This window comes from Prosopis cineraria, unplaced genomic scaffold, assembly GCF_029017545.1.
Source record: "Prosopis cineraria cultivar Desert tree isolate PC_DT_omini unplaced genomic scaffold, ASM2901754v1 PC1912, whole genome shotgun sequence".
Lineage (NCBI taxonomy): Eukaryota > Viridiplantae > Streptophyta > Magnoliopsida > Fabales > Fabaceae > Prosopis > Prosopis cineraria.
In genome coordinates, this window is record NW_026557237.1 from 653 (window position 1) to 22,708 (window position 22,056).

The 22,056-nt window shown below is 33.6% G+C and overlaps 1 pseudogene; it reads right to left on the reverse strand.

The window, feature by feature from the left end:
* Positions 1 to 9,363: 9,363 nt before the first annotated feature.
* LOC129301132 (uncharacterized) lies at positions 9,364 to 18,302 on the reverse strand (annotated as a pseudogene).
* Between the last annotated feature and the right edge of the window lie 3,754 nt (positions 18,303 to 22,056).

A 22,056-nucleotide genomic window follows, 5' to 3' on the forward strand; every position in this document is an offset into this window, starting at 1 on the left:
CGAAATAATGGAGAGGAAGAGAGTGGTGTGAGTTTTGTATGGAGTTGTGTGTGAAATTATGGAGGAATGAAGATGGCAAAATGAAGAAAAATGAAGAACAATGGAAATAAGTGAGAGAAAGTGAGAGAATGGAATGTGTAACCATCTTTAATTCTTAATTTAACAACTAATTGCTAATTAGGGGTATATTAGCAAATTAGTAAATTAATAAATAATCAGAGTTTTGGATGAGGAATTGATATTTTGGCTTGTTGAACTATTGAATGAGAAGGATTGAGTGAAAGATTGCAGTCCGAAATGAAAACGTGTAAGCAATAGTGAGATTTTCTTCACTACGCCACACATCACGACATATGCAACATGTGCTATGGTGCATGGCAAAGAATTTGACTTTAAAAGATATGACTCAGCTCATGAAATCAAAAGAAAGGGGAGAGAAAAGTGCAAAGGAGAGGGACAAGAGGTGATTCTTTACTAGGGCAAGCAGTCTTGGAGTCCTAGGAATTAGTTTTAACCTGTCACTTCTTAGTAAGTTTTGTACCATCCTATGCTCTAATCTACCCTAATTTCTTTTAGTTTGGGGATATTGAGAATTTAATTGGGGAGTTTAAGAAGTTGTTTTCTGACTCAATAGTTACTAAAGATTGTTGGGTATTAAACTAGGGTTTTGCAATTGAGTTGAGGATTAACGACTACGCTTTAAGGCTATAAGCTCAATTTTACTAAAATAGGGGGTTTAAAAGGGTGGATGTTTCGTATGGATTGTATTGAACCTAATAGAATTGATAAAAGGCTTAAAGAGAATGGTTAGGATATTATATGTTAAATAAAGTGATTGAGTGGTTAATTGCGATTAACTATGATAATTTGTGCTTGGGGTCATGTGATAATTGACATAGTACTAAATTGTGTAGATTGACGTAACTCACGTGTAGACTTGAGCAAGAAGAAGTTATAGCTAATGAGTACCATAGGTAACCCTTTCTAAAATTAAAAGGTTGATAGGGCTGGATAATTCATTTGTTCATTAGTTTGATTAACTACTATGAGTAAATATGTAGTATAATATATGTGATTTTAATCATTTGCATGATTTGGAAATCTGCATGACTTTGCATTGGAAAGGATTTGGTTTATAAAATTTATTTCAAATAATTGTTTGGAAAATTAAAAAGGTATGTGTGTGATTTATAATATATATACATATATATTTGGATATAATTGAGAATTTTTTATATCCAAGTGAAAAGGCATGATTATGATAGGAGGGTAGGAGTTCACCCTAGTTGATGGAGTGTGACAAATCCATATGGTTAGCTTGACACCATGGGACATCTGATGCTGACATGTAAGGGACTATTACCATGGGACATTCAAGCAATCATTACATGATTTAAGCTCCATAGTGTTCATTAGGGTACGATGTTAGAGTATTGACACCCCGATCATATGTGTGATGGGAGGAATCCATAGTCAGAAAGTGGGATAGAATGCTTTTGGCTAGGTAATTCTACTACTAAAGGTGTGCTCAAATCAATGTGCACATGATTGATTTAGAAGAGACTGTGGGTTCAGTTGGGGTGATATAGAAGCTCAAATGGATAGGCTGATTATGTGAGTGTATGAAATTGTTTATAGTTATTCTTGTTAACAACTAGATGTGGATTATTTGGTTTTGAGGGACTCTATCTCATATTATGGTTACTATTTTACAGGGTTGACATTAGAAGTAGCAAATAGAAAGAGTCTAGCCAAGAGTAGTGGAACTATTGATAAACCTTCTGAGTTTTGTGTCATGAGTTTGAATTTTCTAAATATAATTATGTTTATAATTTGCCATAGGAATGCATATACATATAGTGTTTGATGCACTTGCATGATTGTGTGCATGTTTTAACCGTGCGATATGAATGTGTAAAATGATGTGTAACTAGTGACAAGAGTGGCTAAGACATTAGTGCAAATGCATGATATGTGTTGTGAAATGTTGAGTATGAATGTCTGGCCAAGTAGGTGAATATATACATATGAGTATGGAAAAGGGCCTTATTACGTTAAAAAGAGCGCCTTAGTGGCCAAAATTGTGTATGTTTGTGAGTTAGATGATTTCATTAGTCGATTAGGTGAAAAATGTCTATTGGACAATGTCAAGCCCTTAAAAGTGGCTAATGACACATGATTTGGATTTTTAAGACACTTAGGTGAGTGGAAATGACATAAAGCAGTCATTTGCATCCGAGTCCCCAATTTTCAAAATAAAAATAGAATAAAATGAAACATGTGTCATTAGTTATACTATGGAATAAGTGTATGAGCACTTGAATCATTCTAATCAGACATCGTATGTGGAAATAGTGCACATCAAAAATTTACATCTATCAAACTATCATAATAGCAAAAAAATTGTCATGTCTATTGCGACACATGACAGAGAGCGTGGGCTATGACTTTGTACCACATGCCACGACACATATGCCATGTGTTGTGTAAATGGCCCATTTTGGCAAAAAATGTCTATTTTGCCTCTATTTTGCAGTGTATGGCATTTATGCATTCTCATACGCTTTCATTGCGTATAATTATATTTTTTTTGGATGGTTTGAATGTTTTCAAAAGATTTTTAGGATCCAAAATTTTTAAAGAGTTTATTCCCATTATTTTAATATTTGTGATTTATGGTAATTTAGAGGTTTATGGACTTCTAGTTACCTATATTGATGAGAGCAAATAAGTTTAGTAATGTAAAGGAGGAGGACTTATAGAATGGATATGTGTTGATCTGAAAATTATGGAAAAGGACATGAAAAATGTATTGTTTTAGCTCCTCAAAAGATTAAAATAAAAGAAAATAAAATGAAAATGCAAGTAGATCAAGTCATATGGAAGAAGCTTGCAAGGTGACATGCTCTCATTGGCTTTTAGATAATTTTGAAGTGTGTCAACTCATTCAATACATCATCAACAATTTAATTAGATCTACTCACTCCAATAATAGCCATAACACGCCACATATGATCGTATTTACCTCCTTAACATGTTTGCCTAATTGATACACATGTGCACATCTAACTTATGTTAGAAATACGCATAATTCAATTTAAAGTTCAACATTACATTCATATTTAGAAGGAACAATTTATTAAAAATCTCCAAGTAATAGGCATAAAAAGCTATCCAAAATTCACACACAAATACAAACCCAAAATTAGGTCAAATGAACACACTTGAGAAAGTCAATAAAAAGTGTTGACCTTATTTAATTACTTCTAAACTAAAATAAATTTGTAAAAACTATTTGATCACTCTTTTTCATCACTAACTTAAAATACATTTTTTCCATTTTTCTTGTTGTAAATTTTCTCAAAAATTTCATTTTTGGATCAAATTATTCCTAGTGCACAAAATCTTAACACTTAAGCAATATTGTTCACTTTGAGCTAATAACACATTATTAATGGTCCTAATTAGCATAGAAAAATATGTAATAAATAAATTCTATCAAAATGCTAGTCACCTAAGAGGGATTGAATTGGCTGTCTTCCAATTTTTTTGCCTAAAAACTCTTAACCCTAAAAGTTAGAATATGAATGACATAAGAATAAACAGAGTAAATGAAGATGAGAGTTATAAAGAAAAATAGACAATAAATTTATCCTTATTTAGCCCAATTCACTTGGCCCATGTCCAGTCCTTAAGAACATCCTAAGATTTTCTACTATAACTACAAATTTGTTGTGGACACTTGTAAAGCCATAGTACAATTTCAAACTTAATATTTTTATCACACTCCTTTAAAAAAATTCAAATTTGCTCCAGATACTTATAAGACCACTTATAATTTCCTGACACACAAGTTTGTTTCTCTCCCCCTCACAAAGGTAATTTCAACACCCATACAAAATCCCCTTATCTCAAGTTTTCTTAGATAAATGATAGAGGAATTTTGATCACAAAGTGATCCTGATATAAACTCATTCATTGAGTAGATGAATACATTAAAGTATAATAAGGCTGAAGATAAAATTGAGGTAGTTGAGAGTATTGAATATCACAACTTGCACTTAATCACTTCTTTGCTTCATTCTTCATAAATGAGTCTTGTTTATAGTGTCTTTGTGCCAAGTGTCTATTAGACTCATAAATGTGTCTGTTGAGAGTTGTTTCTTATTAATCAGAGTGTTGGACACTTTACCCAATATTATCATTGATGACGATGCTATCTTTCCAAAAGAGACGGAGGAAAGAAGTTTTTCCAACTACATTACATATTTCAGGCTTAAAGCAAACTTACATTAAATAATATTACCATTGAAGCTAAAACGTTGAAGAGTTGAAGAACTTTAAAGATTTGAAGTTTTAGCAAAATATGGATTAAAAAGATAAAACTCATTTAAGACTTAATCCATAGATTAGAAGTTGTTAGTCTAAAGGTAACTGAGTTTAGAATTAATAATGAGTAACTTCAAATTAATTTAAAGACAAATTAAATTCAAAAAATAGTCCTCCATATATGGCAAAGAGAGAATTTTAAAAGATTTTGTGAAACTTGTAAGATTAGAGAGTTTAGAGAAGAAACAATGGAGTTTAGAAACATATACTTTGAAGGTTTGATATTCATGCCACAAACGTAGAGTAAGATCTTCAAAGAAATATAAAACTTTAAAGAACTTCAAAGATACTGAGGATTAGAGATGAAGCAAGAAAGCATAAGGAAAATTCTTTGAAGACGATAAAAAACTTGGAAAGATTTGAGCATAAAAACTTTGAAGATTTGAGAAATTAAACTTCAAAGATCTAACACTCAAGATTAACGAATCAAATTGAGAAGGAAAAAACTTAAAAATTTTAGAGAACTCTGAAGATTTGAAGAGAAGCCGCAAAATATACTCAGTTAGGAATTTTGAAGATTTGACAAACTTGGAAGTTTTCAGGAGAGACGCACAGAAGCTTCAAAAGCTTTGAAGCTTGACAAATGAAATTCTCAGTGGCAGCTGAAACTTTAAAGTTTTCATGCAAAGATTTGAAGTTTTGAGAAGCTAAAGCACATAGGCACGTAAACTTTAAATGATTAACACAATATTTGGAAAGATTGGACAATATAGCATATGGAAGGTATCTTTCGAAGTAGCAGGAGAAAACTTTGATGTTGCAAGCCGGAAACTTCAAAGTTTTGAACTGAAACATTGAAGAATTGAATAGAACTTTCAAAGTATAGGGGAAAATTTCGAAAGAAAGAATCACGACCCCAAACTATGGGTAAACTTCTAAAGGTCATAACTATTTTAATTTAATCCAAATCATACAAATGACCTGTGGTTGGAAAGCTCTAGATATTTAGTCTCCAAATAAACAAGATCCAAATGAAAATTCAATGTAGTTGGAGAGTTTTGACAAAAATAATGAGCAAAGGTCAAGGACATTTTTCTGAAAATCTGGAAGCTTCAATAGACAACTTTGAAAACTTATCAATTTCATATAAAATCAATTTTGAATGAAGTAGAGTTATTTGAAAATCTTTATAAATCTATTTTTAAATGAAAGAAGTTTCATATTAAACAAATTTGTATATTAAGAGGTACAGTGAAAATATTGATTAAAGGTCAAACGAATATCTCCAAAACCCTTAAATCAAAGCATGGACTTCAAGTGCTAATAACATACCTTCACTTTGAGTAAATATAATAAATTTTATCGTGTTAGTTTCTAAATAATATTTATAAGAAAATATTTTCAAGTTTCATGAGATATAAATGATTAAAAAAGTTATGTCTCACTTTTTATTTTAGAACCAAAATACAAGTTAAGATTTAAAATAATACATATAAAAACAATGAGTTTAACAAAATAATTAGAAAGGCTAAAGAGATTATATCTATTAAAACTAAGGCTATGATAGATATAAACTTGTATGTCTTCATTCACTTAAACTCTTCTTGGATTATCTTTCTTATTATCTTTATGTTCCTCATTCTTGAGTAAAAGCAAGCTAACGGTAACTTTAATGGCTTCCTCTTCATGCTCACTTTCATTTCTATTTTGGACATCCTTCAATAATATGTCATAATTGAAATAGTTATTCCAAGTATCAATATGTACGAAAATAAATATAAAAATTATTATATCATGCCATAAATATGAAGTCTTATATATTGTAAATATCCAAGTTATGAAAAATAATACTTTGAATACTTTTGGATATATAATCATTTTAAGATAAGGAAAAATATAATAATATAAAATAACTTTTATGTCAGTAAACCATTTTTCCAAACTCATACAATATTAAATAATATAAATAAAAAATACTTTAAAACACTTGTTTCATAGTAATAGTTAACTGTTATATTTATAAAAACAATAATACATATAATTGATTATTCTATATTTCTCAAACATATTAACTATATTGATACAACTATATTTATCAATATCAAAACTTAAACTAAACATAATATGTCAAATAACTTCACTACTTTTATATTCGTATTTACCCTTATACCCTTAGCACTTGTTTGGATATGACCCTAAGATCAAATATTTGAACCAAAAAATAATGGGTTAATGAGCGAATAGGATCCTGAACTTTTACTCGAAAATCACCCTAAACCCGGAACTCTTAAAATATACAAAATAAATCTTAAACTTTTAACTTTATAACAAAATAAACCCTGACCGCTAACTTTTTTAACACTATTACTGTCCACACGAGTATTGTAACAGTTAGGGCTAAATTCGTAAGAAAATAAACCTTGAACAGTACCTGCGTAGATAGTAACAATGTTTAAAAATTTAGCAATTAAGTTTATTTTGCTTTAAATTTAAAAGTTTAGTGTTTATTTTGTATATTTTAAGAGTTTAGGGTTTAGGACGATTTTCAAATAATAGTTTAAGGTCCTATTTGCTCATTAACTCAAAAATAAAACACCCAAACACTATTGTTTTCTCATAATTATTTATTAGGTTAAGGTGTAATTTTGCCCCTAAACTATTCTCAGAAGAGGAATGTTATCCTTAAATTACTCATCGTAGTAATGTTGCCCCTAAACTAATAGAATTAGATCAATGTTGTCCCCGTCGTTTAAATGTCTGTTAACTGTACTAGTGGGACTCAACTTTCTTGGGTTAAGGTATAACTTTACTCTTAAACTATTCTCACAAGAGTAATATTCCCCTTAAACTACTTAAATCAGAGTAATGTTGCCCCGACTATTTAAAAATTATAAACACTTGTTAACTAGGGAGAAATAATGGAAATTACTTTTTATACTAGTGCCATTCCATTAACATCTTTTCTAACATTCAATATTCATGTGAAAGCATTTATCTATATCATGATATTGTTTATTAACATTCCAACGAGTCATGAACTATATATAAAACAGAAGCTCAATTTTTGTACTAATTTTCTTCAGTGATAAATACGACAATAATTGAAGTATAGGTTCAAACTGATAACACTATAAGAGAAGCTCTTGATTGAACAAAAAGCATATAAACAATATTTCTAGGGTAAAAAGGTTGCTTCTTATCATCTTGAGTGAATCAACCTACAAAATTAACTATCATAAATAAATATTCTCGCATGCATTATAAACAAAAAAGCCCATACAAAGATCATCATAAAGTAATTACCCACAAATCAATTCAGCAATTGGAATACCAAAGTCTAGTTGAAATCTTAACCTGATTTAATATTAATTAGAGAGAGATAATAAAAAATGGGTCTCACTAGCTACAGTTAGCAGGCGTTTATGATTTTTAAACTTTGAGGGCAATATTGCTTCTCTAAGAATAATTTAGAGACAAACTTGCACTTTAATTCATGAAAAGCGGATCCTACTAGTATAGTTAACGAACGTTTAAATGACAGGAGTAACATTGCTCTAATTAAATTAGTTTAGGGGCAATATTATTTCTTTTGAGAATAATTTAAGAGTAAAATTACATCTTGACCCTTATTTATTTAAACCAAAACCACGTTTTTTTCTTATGCTGAGGGGAATAGCTTATGAATTCCAATTATAACGTTAGATGTATTTATTACCGGTCAAAAATTGCACTTGCCGAATATACCCTGAACCATATCCAATTTACGTCGCCCTCATCCGCCGAGTCTGCAATCTATCGTATTCCTTGATCGTGTCATTTTGTTGTCCTCCTCCCATCTCCAGTGAGCCCGACGTCAGATCAGCCTCTCCAATCTACATAAAGCGTTCCGAGAAGGCTAGAAATAGGGGGAAAATCTTCAAAGGCTCGTGAATAAAATTCAGAGGAGATGTGCAAGCAAGCGTTGATGGCAATGGGGTTGTTTGGTGGGGCTGGGATGGGACATGGGAGATGAAAAATCCGAGAATGGAAACAGCTGAAAGGAGTTCGCGGACGTCCCAGTTGAATTGCCCTGTGAGACACTATTCATAAATATAGGTCCCTTTAAGAAATATATTTTTAATCCATTAATTAATTCTGATAGTTAAAAATTGATATATTAATTATACATTAATATTTTAATTTGATTGTAAAATATAAAATTAATAGAGTTCAACAAATTTAATATATTTTCTTTGTTAAAAAATATAAAGCATTATTTAAAAGATTTGATGTTAAAAAATATAACGCATTTTTAATCTTTTAAGATATAATTATTACATTTTTTCAAGTGTCCTTACTAAATAATCACTTTATATTTATTTTAGGATAAAACATCTTATTAAATAAAGATAAATATAAAAAAAATAAAGTTAACTTGAAATAAATAACTACTTTATTGAGAGTGAAACTTAATTAAAAATGTTTTATATTTTTAAATAGAGAGAATACAACTTTATCAATAATTATACTCTTTTCTTAAAAAAAAAAAAATCTCTTTTACGATAATCTATACAGAGGGAATACAACTTTATCAATAACTACAAAATTAATTTTAACAAAATCATCCAAACGTTTTTAATTTTATCAAAATCAACATCAAAAAAATAATATTTAAATATAATCACATTATAACAATTAATTATAATCAAAATCAATTATTTTAATCAATTTTTTCATAATCAATTATACCAAACTAAAAAATTCTTATTAAATTCTAGGAATTTTTTTTTTTGGTCCATACTAGAGATAGCAGTGGAAACTTCTTATATTTTAACACAAATTTAATGTGATTTAAAATTTTCTTTGATTCTAATAAAACATGTTATAAGTGATTTAAATGGTTGTTAGCATGTGTAATATACAAGCCAGATATTATATTTTTGTAAGATAAACTTTACTATAATATCCCAAGTCAACGATTAAATGGTTGGAAAGTTATTTTTCCCCTGATTACTTACTATCTTGAGATTAGCATTACAAATGCCTACTTCTCACTTAGAAAGTAAAATTATAGGCAGAACGAGACTGCTTTAGCTTATTGAGGACATTATGTTTTACAATGTCATTTGCACAAAACATATATGAAGTAATACTTTAAATATATTTTACAGCTTACTGATTGCATACAATTACAAATATTAAAATGGTGTAAAATCTAGTTAAAATTTATCCTATAGTCAATGGCCAATGCTATACAGAAGCCAACAGCTTCTTCCTTCTATGCACATGTCAACACTAGAACAGAAGCATAGACATTATGCAGGCCAGAATATTTCCTAATAACTGAAGTTTTTTTAATGAAATATTCATATCTCATCATTTCTGACCATCGAAACAAGGCACATCCGCTTGTCACCTTTCACTCAATCTCCATGCTTCTAGATTCTTGTAGTGCAAACATCTGCCACCTGTTTCAAGGGTGGGGGATATTTATTGATGATCTTCACAAAATTTCTGAAGTTAACCCCAAAAAAAAAAAAAAATTGAGGATAAAAAGAAAAGCTCAAGTACAGGATCCTTAGTATTTTCTGTCAGGCTTTTCAAAAAATTGTGATATGTGAAGGAGCTTTTTTAAAATACATATATATATACACATAATGTGATACTTAGTCATGAGATAAAATCCACATACTAGAACTTTATAAGAAAACCAAAAGTAAACATCCCAAGAAATTTAAGTCTTGTTCAGGAAAGTAATTGTGACCTGCTCGCGCTGCTTCTCAGCCATTTCTTCAGCAGTCAAGCCCGCCTGAAGTTCATGTAATTAGCAGAAGCCGCAAGAAACCATTGTCAAAAAGCTGTTTTGAAATTAAGCATAGAAGTAAAAGCAATTTTAAGCAGTAAATTTCAATATTTTTTAAAGATTTATTATCCATCACGTACATATATTATGCACGCTTATATTTATCATGCAGAAGCCATGAAAGATCTAATCCTCAAACTATGAAACACATTGAGGACCAATGATGCTACGCATGCTTTTCCTCAGGTCAGAAGTTTGCAACTAGACATGAGATATCAGCAATGATCTCTAATTATCAACACGACCTAGCACTGCAAAGGCCTGAGCACAAGGACAAGGTAAGTTTTCTTTCTAATTGCTATAACTTTACGGAAACAAATAAATAAATAAGTGAGCTTTAGGTAATCTATGGTCTAATAATGAGATAAACAGCTGTACCACAGAAACTTCCAAAATCCAAGCTAAAAAGTGTACCAATTTCTTTTTATAAGGATAATTAATAGCATCAGATAGACAGAGTATGCTGAGGACTGATATCGAAGGCATGCCAGCTTAAATTAGAAATAAGTAATAGAGAATCCTCTTGAATAGACAGCTTCGAAGTTCTGATAAAGGCAAAATTCCAAACAGATATCGTACCTTCAGTTCCTCGGATGACATATTGATCATTTTTGAAGGTTCCAACTCTCCATTTAGCAGACGACGTGCTAGGGATGCACCATTCTACAAAGAACATAAAGAAAGGATGATACAAAATATAACCAAACAAGATGTAGATTTTTCAAGCCAAAATAATTCAAAAGAAGGTAGTGAAATGATGGTGATAATAACACTAAAATCATAAATGTTACTGCTGGATAGTTCTTGCCATTTGTTTTCCCCAAGCATCCAAGAGGTGAGCATTCAATATCTTTAGTGTCAAAATGCATCAACATCCAGAAACTGGTTTAATTTATCATACTTTTGTGGGAAAAGGAATGGGATTCGAGGGCACCTCTATTTACTCCCCATCTCCAGCTCTATCTTAGGTATTTCTTGAGTGTATTTACTGCCTGGAAATTTATCGTATTTTAAAATCCAAATCCCTAATTCTGATCCAACATATAGCAGTTCTTTATTTAGTAATGTGAATTAGGCTACCTAATTGATGCTGGCTCTGGGGCAAAAACACAAATACCACTGATGGAGTTTCACTCAATCATCCATTGATGTTGAACATATCATTTACAATAACAACAAACTTTATCCCACTATGTGAAGTCGGCTACATAAATTATACGATGCCATTATGCTCTATCATTTGTAAATTATGACACTACCAAAAAAAAAAAAAAAAACTCATCTTTTCAAAAGAACCAGTTACCAACCTAACACCTCTTACAAAACTTGTTCCTTGTAGCGATCTTGAAGAACTTCTATAGCAGAAATAATCCCAAAGTTCTATGAAAAATCATAGCAGATAATCACATAATTGGCAACTATTTCAACTAACAAATATAATTATGCAGTAGTAAATAGTAATCCACTGTTAGTTTTCATGACCTTTATATCATTCACGAGAATGCCAATCCAAAATTTCCATCTAGGTAGAAACAATTGTCCTCTATGTTTCTACTGCTTAATTCCAGTACTCCAAGAACATTAATGCATGAACTAATTATTCTGTTATTCAATTGTCAATAAATTGATCATCCAACCTTCCAATTGTCTTTCGGCTATTTTGCACCAAAATATAGAGATATGACACACTTAACCAACAAGACACACTTTTGTCGGATGATATAAACATAAATCCATACAACAACAACGGTACACCATATCCAAAAGTCAACATCTAATGTCACAACAGTATAATAGTTTTCATTGAGTTAATAAGCAGACAAAAGAATTATAAGACCCTTCTTCCAATGAAAATATGAAATTCGTAAGTATAATACCATTAAAGTTACTTCTAAGGGGATAAACAAAATATACTGTAAACATATAAAATATAAAGCATGAAGAGTTTAAAAAAGATAATCCACTTTCTTGGGGTAGGCAAATATAGGGAATCAACTTTGTGAACGTAGAGAAGAAAAAACTACAAATGATTTGGAAAATAGGAAAGCAAATAACACAGAGAAAGCCCCACAACAACTTCCTTTTAGTGACGGAAGCTCAACTTTCTATTTCCAAATGTCTCTCGCAGTCTTGTTGCAGATGAAATTCTCCTTATTCAAAGGTGTTGAGATGTACAGTGCTCTAAAACCTCAGCATCAGCCTTCAAAGATGAAGTCTATGGACAAAAGAATTGAGGGAGGGGGAGGCCATAAAAGTATAATATCACTAGGTTATGAGCTAGTTTTATAATTGACGAGCCCATTACCTCAGTGGGACATGTTTATAAGAGAAAGAAGCCCAATAGCACATTTAACTATTGAAGAAGCAGAATGGGGTGGGGACACTAGGACAGAAACTAATACAGGCCCAAGGCCCAACAATTCCAAGGAGGGTGGTGAGGAGACGGTATTCTAGGGTTGTGTGCCCAGAATGATGCAAGCACTCAGACCTTCATGTGCTAGGAGAGCTCTTGACCTCTTGAACGTTAGGGCAATGGTTTTATTTCTTCCCTAGTTCCTTTATTTTATGCCGTCTTCACTGTCACTAACTCTAGTTAGTTATATTATCCATTTTTCCTTGTCCATTTACCATTGAAAAGGTAGCTAGCTATTTGAGTGAAGTATAAATAGCAGATCTACTTAGTTCCATCAATAATTTTCTTTCCATGTGATCCAAGAGGCTAACAGCCAAACAATTAAGACCAAAAGATCTTATCAGCTAGGATCTAAAATTGGTCAGGATCTTATCAAGGTTTAAGGATATTGAGATCTTTTTTCAAAGGATTAATTAAAGGTTATTGGTGTTGTGATAGAACCCATTGATGAAACAGTGAATTAAAGAGAAATTCAAATGGTAATCCTCTATTATGAGTGGAAAACATTGAAAATTACACCTAAAATGCTCCAGATATGAGCTCTCACACACTAACAAAAGAACACTCAGCAAATAACCACCCTCAAGCCTGGTATTCAAGAGACTAGGACCTCTCCTCTCCAAAAGCAAACTCTCCTCCCCTCCCCTGACCACATCTCCTATAGCACTCTTATTGCACCACCACTAAACAACCACGTACAATAACCCTTGTGTTATTCCGATCCTACCCTTCACTTTTTTGGGCTGTAGGATCTCGACTCCCCACATGTGGCTTCCTCTTGTATATGTGGCCCCATTTCTTGTTGAGAGGCAAATGAGGCCATGGCTGAGGTAATAGTCTGAGTCCCCTTTAAAAGACACCCACTTCTTGCCTATCTTCATCTTCATGTACAGTTAATGCCAATCATCCAAGTCTCCCTTAACGACGCAAGCTGCTCGACCCCAAGCATGAGGTCAACAGTCCCCAAGTTAAAGGGGCTGAATGCATGTCGTACTTCCAACCCTTGCAATTTTAGTCGAATCTCGGGAAACTTGAGGTCCAAAAAAAATCCGGCACCTATCCCTTGTTGTAACTGAGTACTTCCCTACACACTTGGTTGGGATATCGAGCTAATTAACCAATGCTATCACCACAAAATTATGGGTGGCTCTACAATCCATCAAAATGACCACCTCCCTTCTGTGTGTCTCCCTGACCAACTTAAGGGTCCTCTTCCCAATAATTCCAACAGTTGTGGTCATTGAAAGTTCTAGAGAGGTCATTTCTTTGTCTCCCATGTAGATCTTTACGTCTTGGGCCTCCTCAAACCCATAGTCTTCTAGTCCATCTTCCTCTTCTAAAATAATGAGATGTAATGTTTGTTTTTACACTTGTGATTGGGCCCAAACTTTTCTTCACATTTAAAACACAAGCCCAATTCTCATCTTCAATTGATCTCAACCTTTAAAAGTTTCCTCGTGCTACTGCTCCGGTTGCTCCACAAGGTGGAATTGTTGGGTGTCGGCACCTCAGATGGCACTGTTTTAGCTTCCTCTCCTCCTTTGTTTGCTGTTGTCTTCGCCACCAAATTCGCACCTGAGTTTTTCACCGACTATATGGGGCTGAACTTGGGCAGTATAGATTTAAAATCACTATAGCAACTCCCCATAGCTGTTCTCGTCGCCTTGCTCTTCTCTTCTATCTTCTCCTTGGCTTAATTACGGTCTTCCACCTAGCCAGAATAATCCATTAAGTTTTCTAGATTCATGGGGTGCATCAATTTAGCGTCATAGTGAATCTCTTCTTTCAACCCATTCACATATGCCCCTATGAGTATCTCATCAGATACAAACCCCATAGGTGCTGAGAGCTATTTGAATTTCTCTCCAAACCACGGAATCTTCTTGCTTAAAGGCCAACAATTGTTCATACTCATCTCCCACTTTCGAAAATGGAAACAATCAGAGACCTCTGCCTTAAACTGCTTCCAAGATTTCACCAAAATTTGCGTATCAAGTCACTGAAACCAGGTTAGGGCCTTCCCTTCAAAACTAACTACCGCTACATTGAGCTTCTCCTTTTCATTAATCCTATTGACCACAAAGTATCATTCAACCCCAAATATCCACCTTAATGGGTCCCTGCCATTGAAGGGTAACTCTAGGTATCGATATCAATTGGGATCACTTTGCTTTCTCCTTCCCAATCTCAGCATGCTCCTCTCGATTCTCTTCCTTATGGTGCTCATTTTCAAGATGGGTTTTATTTTGGGGTGTTTCTCCTTCTTGCTCATCCCTTCCCCAATTTCTATCCCTATTAGAAGCCTCAACTGCACTTCAAACCCTGTTGAGTTCCTCTAGAATGCATTCCATTGTTGTTTCCATGCCAGTTATCCACACATTTGTCTCACCCTATTTCCTCTTTTAACTCCTCCATCACCTTCTCCAACTGTTCTACACCGTTTTCCATTCTTGTTTTGACCATTACCCAAAATAGCCTGCTCTAATACCAAAAATGATAGAGCCTATTGATGAAATAGTCAATTAAAGAGAAATTACACCTAAAATACTCTAGATATGAGCTCTCACACACTAACTGAAGAACAATCAGCAAATAACCACCCTCAAACCTCGTATTTGAGAGATCGAGACCTCTCCTCTCTAAAAGAAAACTCTCCTCCCCTCACTACATCTCTTGTAGCACGCTTATCACACCACCACTACCTGACACCCCTGTACAATAACCCTTGCATTTTTCCTATCCTACCCTTCACTGTCTTGGGCTGCAAGATCGCAGTTCCACCCATGTGGGCTGCCTCTCTTGGGCTTCCTCTTGTATATGTGGCCCCATTTCTTGTTAAGAGGCCCATCAAGTCGTAACTTGTAAGATCTTAAAAACAGGATCCACTTCTTGCCAATCATGGTTATTAGTGTCACAAATTGCTCATTGATGAGTTAGAAATGCATACAAACAAGTGTTAATGCTTATAGCATTTTCAAATTATGAAGCATAAGCAGAACAAAAGATTCTAACCTTGAGATTAAACACTAATGCCCGTAGCTTTTGGTTATACTTCATACTATTGAAGAATAGAGCATCATGGGAAGCCTTTTCCAAAGCAACTATGGCTGGAACAGCAGAGTCTGGCCAGACAAAAGACTTGGAACACTGTAGAGTGCAGTGCAATAAAGTTTGAATTCAAAAACCTTAGGAAAAGGGCAATAGAAAGAATATTATGATGATACAGAATAATCCCGTACAAGAATCAACAACAATAAATAGAAATTCATTGAGCACCTTCTGACCCTTATCTTGACATTCATTTGCTGTTTCTGAACTTCTATTGTTGACTGCATCAGAATTGTCCTTTTCTTTGTCATGTCTCTGTATGCTGTCATCAGAAACACATATTCCTTGGACAGATAGAAGCAACCTCTCCAACCATTTGTCACGACGCATATCCCCTGTTAATACTTTAAAATTTGCTAAAATGCAATAATTCACTGGATCAATATCTACAGAACTTCCAGGAGTTTCAGGTTGCAGATGTTGGTCATTTTTGGGGCTGGCTGTTGCTTTGTCCTCCCTTGACACATTAAGGGGTGAAATGCTGCTTCTCTTTAAGCTTCTTTTAGTCTTCATCTGATCTTCCTGATCAGCAGGGGCTTCTTCAGTCACAATGTCTGGTAGATCACCCAAACGTTGTAAAGTTTTCTGAACAAGACCATCAATTTCATGCTGTTTATTTTCCTCATAGTCCTTATCATTTAGCTTCCAGAGTTTCTTTTCTGCAAAGTCATACACCTTTTGCACAATAAACCCTGGATGCTGTTTACGACTTGGAAGCTGTTTGTGTATGGGAACAAAATGCACCACACATTTATGCATAACAGACTCTGCAGGAACCTCATCATGGTGGAAACTATAGAACAGATCCCTTGTATCATGTGATTGCCAGTTTCCGCCACCTTGTCTTTCTGCTTCCTCAGGACGGTAAAACCACTGCCCTGTTACCATCATACTTCCATTTTGGGATTGTGAAATGTCCTAAAAGAAGAATAACTCTGTGAATCAGAAGGGAAAGTGTCTAAACATCATAGCATAAGAAAATGGAATAACCGTTCTCTCGCATGAAAGAGCAGGAAAATAAAAATGTCTAAAAACTTAACACCAAATGAAGGACAAACTAGCAGACAACAACATATTGTATGCACTAAAACGAAAGTTGACAATTTAGTTACTGAAACTCATAACAAACAGTCAACAGCAGACTAACAAATAATAGGCTATCTCCAATAAATGCATGCACATGCCAAGAACTCCTGTGAAGAGAACATGAAATCACAGTGCCAATGTAAAGATACTGTCATATCATTGTAATATTAACAATATTAATTGCTGTTACTATCAGTTAGTTAGTTATTGCAGTTGGTGATTATAGCCGTTAGGAGGTTTAGGTGAGACTATAGGAACAAAAGGCTATATATAGGACTACCTATGTAAATCAATCTATGCTTATCGTAAATGAGAATCATTATTATTGAGTAATTCCTCTTATCTCTCTCTCTCTCTCTCTCTCGATTCTCTAAATCTCTCTTCTCCTCTGTTCTCTCTTCTTTTCCTCTATTTCTCCTTCTTTCCGGGTTTCAAACCTCCAACGGGTACCAACTACATAACATTGTGAAGCAGCATATAGGCAGAAAATCTCCTGTCCTGGCTAAATTAATTATCCCTTCGTCAATGCATAATAATGCCATGGTCAGAATGCCAGCGTAATCTACAAATTAAATAATTAAACAACCAGGGGATGGCATTCAAAACTTTTACTGGTATCCATTCAATTAACAATTAATTAGAACTTTTCAATTATAATATTTATCAAAGAATCTTCAAAACTTTAGCAAGGATTAATAATTGGCAAGCAAGTCACCTTGATAATTGCCACGTAAGGCTTTTGGTGTTTATCCTCTGGAACAAGAAGTACAGGATCCTCCTGTAGAAGTAAGATGTAATAATGATAATTACAGGTTGAAAACAAAAATGCAATTATCATCTGATTGCAGCTGCAAATAGCAAACCAACTAAACGCATACAATTACTCAGAATATGATTATAAGGGAATCCTATGAAAGGAAAGGATTTTACGGTCACAACACAAGAAAAGAAATTTGATGGAAGCTTAACTGATCTTATTTCCTCAATTTGCTACAAAGCTGAATTAGCAGCAAAGCGCTCCTCCAACTATATAATAGGCAATGCAAAAGTGCATAAATTCCCAATAATAGAACTTACAATCACATATTGGTTTCCCATCAAATTCGAAAGACTCGTAATGTTTCCTTCTCCATCTTCCTTTTCCTGAGATCCTAACGGCATCACCAATCGGCTTCGCGTCCTCGTATGGGTGGGCCTCTTCTCCGTCAGCACTTTTCGACCCTTCCTCTTCCTTATCTTTCGGCTTCTTTTTCATTTTCTTCTCCGCTTCCTTGTCCCGCTCATCGACTTCCTCTTGAGGCTTCACCATCTTCTTCTTACGCTGCTTCGACCAGTTTTCTTCAGAAGCAGAAGGCTGTTGTTGCTTCTGCTGCTGCGACGGGCATGGTGGTTCATCTTCATCGTCACTGGTGGCGACCATAGTCAACCTTCGAATCCCCATATTGCCCTCCCAACAAACGATCTTCACAGTTGAATTCGCCCAGCGAACCAAGGGGCTAGTCGGAGAGGGTATCGTTGTAAAAGAGGGGGACGCAATTTATTCAAAATAACGGAGTTGCCACTGCTCGTCCCCTTTCTGGTCGTCATTGGCATTGACGTAATTAGCAATTAATGTAATTAAACCTGCTTTATTAATGACAGCTTCCGAACATCTTTTTTTTTTTTTTTTTTTTTTTGATAAACAAACGTTTCTTACTATCCCATTGAAATTGAAGAGTAATAATTAAAATAGGCAAAATCACACATAAAATCTGAGGGGCAAACTTATTCACGAATAATCCTAATAATCCCCCATAAAACCTATATTACATCAATTAAATAATTAATTTATAACTATTTCATCAGCAATTTCTAACTATAATTTTAACTTTTTACAACAATAATTTTACATATCTAATAATTAAATAATCATGTGTTATTAACAAAGTTTAATATAATTATTTACAACTACTTCATCAATAATTTTTAACTATAATTTTAACTTTGTCACTGTAACTTCACATTTTCAATAATCAAACTGATCAGTTTAATTATTGAAAATGTGAAATTATAGTTTAAAATTACTAATAAAGTAATTGTAAATAATTGATATAATAAATGTGTGTGTATGTTTAATATGGGCATTATTATTTTTTTAGCTCAATTTTAATAATTATTTGTATATTAAATAAAAATACCCAAAATGCCCCTAGCTCAAAATAGAAAAGAAAAAAGTCACATGACTCTCAACTTTTGATTGCAAATTTGCTTCTTCACCATAGATAAAGTTAGGAAACAAGCAGGGCAAGCTCTTATAGGCTCAAGCCAATAAACTCAACCTTTTGTTTGCAAAAAGAGTTACTCGTATACTACAATCTCACTCAACTTTCTCTATCTAACTTGTCCTACACAAAAATCTATACAAATAAGGCACCCAGAGTAAGTCTTCTCATTGACTGGACTTGCCAATTATAGCAATTTAGGCATCTAAACCATCCTAACTCATCAATTCTAAGTTCATTTCCACCCATTACACCCAATCACTTCTCGTTTTAAATATTAACATGCTTACTCTCAAACTTCTCCTAATCCTCTCTCTCTAAACTAGGTTAATTTGAACCTATAGTTTTAAAACTTTATCATTTCGCCTCAAACCAATCATAAAGGTCTAGTTTAGTCTCAGAGAACCTTTTTATTACTATAATTACTATAGGGTAAGAAATTATCTCCTTAAAACTTTCAAATTCAATTTCTTAATAGTTTAAACTAAAAGAAAAAAGGGTAGAATTGGAGGTAGGGCAATACAAGACTTACCCAATAAGTAACAGGTCAGAAACGTCATCTTGCTCCCAAGATCACATGCCCTAGCAAAGGTTCCCTTCTTCTCCACAACTGAATCTCTTTCTCTTACTTCTCTTTTTGTTTCACTAGTTGATACACTCCCCAATTAATCAGAATTCTGTGCCATGCACTGTGGCGTAACCAACTCTAACCACGACATGTGACACAATGAGGAAACTCCTTACCGCGCTCACACGTTGTATTTGCAACACCATTTTTTCACTCTTATCTATTCATATAACATCTCAATAAGTCAAAATAACATTTCACCACCCAAGATCCTAATCTCGCATTAAATCACTAATTCCTTCTTTAATTAGCATTAATGTAAGAATTAGAAATTTGGGAAGTTACAATTCTCCCCTCTTTTTAAGAATTTTATCCCCAAAATTGAAATAACCATTGATATATCATGTACCTATAGAAATAAATGAGGATAGCATCACCAGGAGTCATACCCTTCCAAAACACCTTCACCAATCGAATAGTTTTATTTCTCAACTGTTTATCCTCACATCCACTATTTGTTTTGGTTCTGCTCTATAAGTCATGTTCTCTTGTAGCCCCACCTCTTCAGGCTCTATCACGTGAGAAAGATCCAGTTGGTATTTCTTGAGTTGAGACATATGGAATACACTATGAATCCTAAATAATTTTAGAAGTAAAGCAATTAGATCGACAACCAACCCAATTCTCTCCAAGACTTTAAACAAACCCATGAATCCAGGAGTCAATTTCTTATCTCTAATTGAACTCTCAATTCCAATTATTGGTGTAACCTTCAAAAACACATAGTCACCTACCAAAAATTCCAACAGTCTTCTTTAACGATAAGCATAACTCTTTTGCCTACTTTGAGCTGTCAATAGTTTCTACCTTATCAACTCAATCTTTTTCATAGTTTGATCCACGATGTCAAGTCCCACAATACTCCTTCCACTTAATTCAGTCTAACACAATGGCGATCTACACTTCCTTCCATACAGAGCTTCATATGGTGCCATCTGAAAGCTGGAATCATAGCTATTATTATACACAAACTTAACTAATGATCACAACATATCTTCTAGAGTCTAAATAGTACACTCTGTCTGCCTTGTTAGTCTGAGGATGATAAGAGGTGCTAAACTTCAAAGTAGTACCCATGGCTCTTTGTAATGCTCCCCAAAATCTAGACATAACCCTCAAATCACAATAAAAATTATATCCTTTAGTACTCGATAAATTTCTGCTAATTTTTCTAGAGAATCGTTATTTCGTTAGCTAAAAAGTGAGCTGACTTCATTAATTGATCAATAATCACCTAAACGGCATCATGCCTTGACTAAGTTCTTGGTAACCCAGAGATAAAATCTATGGAAACTCTATCCTATTTCCACTTAGGTATCTATAATGGTTGTAATGTTCTGGCCAACCTCTGATGCTTGATCTTAACCTTCTAACAAGTCAAGCATCATGCTATAAACTGTATCACTTCTCTTTTCATTCCTGGACACCACTAATGATGCTTCATATCTCAATACATTTTATAGCTCTCGATTCGCATCGTTAGGCACACAAATTTTGTCTCAATATACCACAAATCCATCATCATTAAAACTGAAATCCTTGATAGATTCGACTCAAGTTCCTCTCGAATCCTAAGAAGATACTCATCTTCTAGCTATGCCATCCTTAACTCTTTCTAGAATTCACTACTAATCATAATAGTATAGGCACTAACTAGTGCATTCAATAGTACATCCTATTGAGAATCTATAAAAGACTCCATTAAGCTATACTCCTGTACCATCATACTAGCCACATGTAGCGTCTTCTTACTCAATGCATTAGCTACTATGTTAGCTTTCCCAAGATGGTATTTCAACTCAAAGTTATAATCCTTGAGTAATTCCATCTACCTTCTCTATCTTATATTCAACTCTTTCTAATCTATTAAGTACTTCAAGCTCTTATGGTCACTATACATACTAAACACCAAACCATATAAGTAATGACACCAAATCTTCAAAGCAAAGACTACCGCTGCAAATTCTAGATCATGAGCTAGGATTTCTCTTCATGTGGTCTCAATTGACTTGATGCATAGGCTACTACTCGCTCATCTTGCATCAGCATACACGCCAAACCTTTTAAAGAAACATTCATGTACACCTCATAAAGTAACCTTGGATTCTGAATTATTAGTATAGATGCAATAGTCAACTTTTCTTTCAATCTCTAAAATGTAGTCTCGCACTTGTCATCCTAGAGAAAAGGCTAATCTTTACTAGTCAATTTTATCAACGGAGAAGCAATTTAAGAGAAACCTTGAATAAACCATCGATAATATCCAACTAATTCCAAAAAACATCAAATTTTTGTAACTGTGCTAGGTCGCTCCCATTTCAACATAGCATCAACTTTTTGAGGATCAATAAAAATTCCCTCTATGGGCACTACATGACCCAAAAATCTG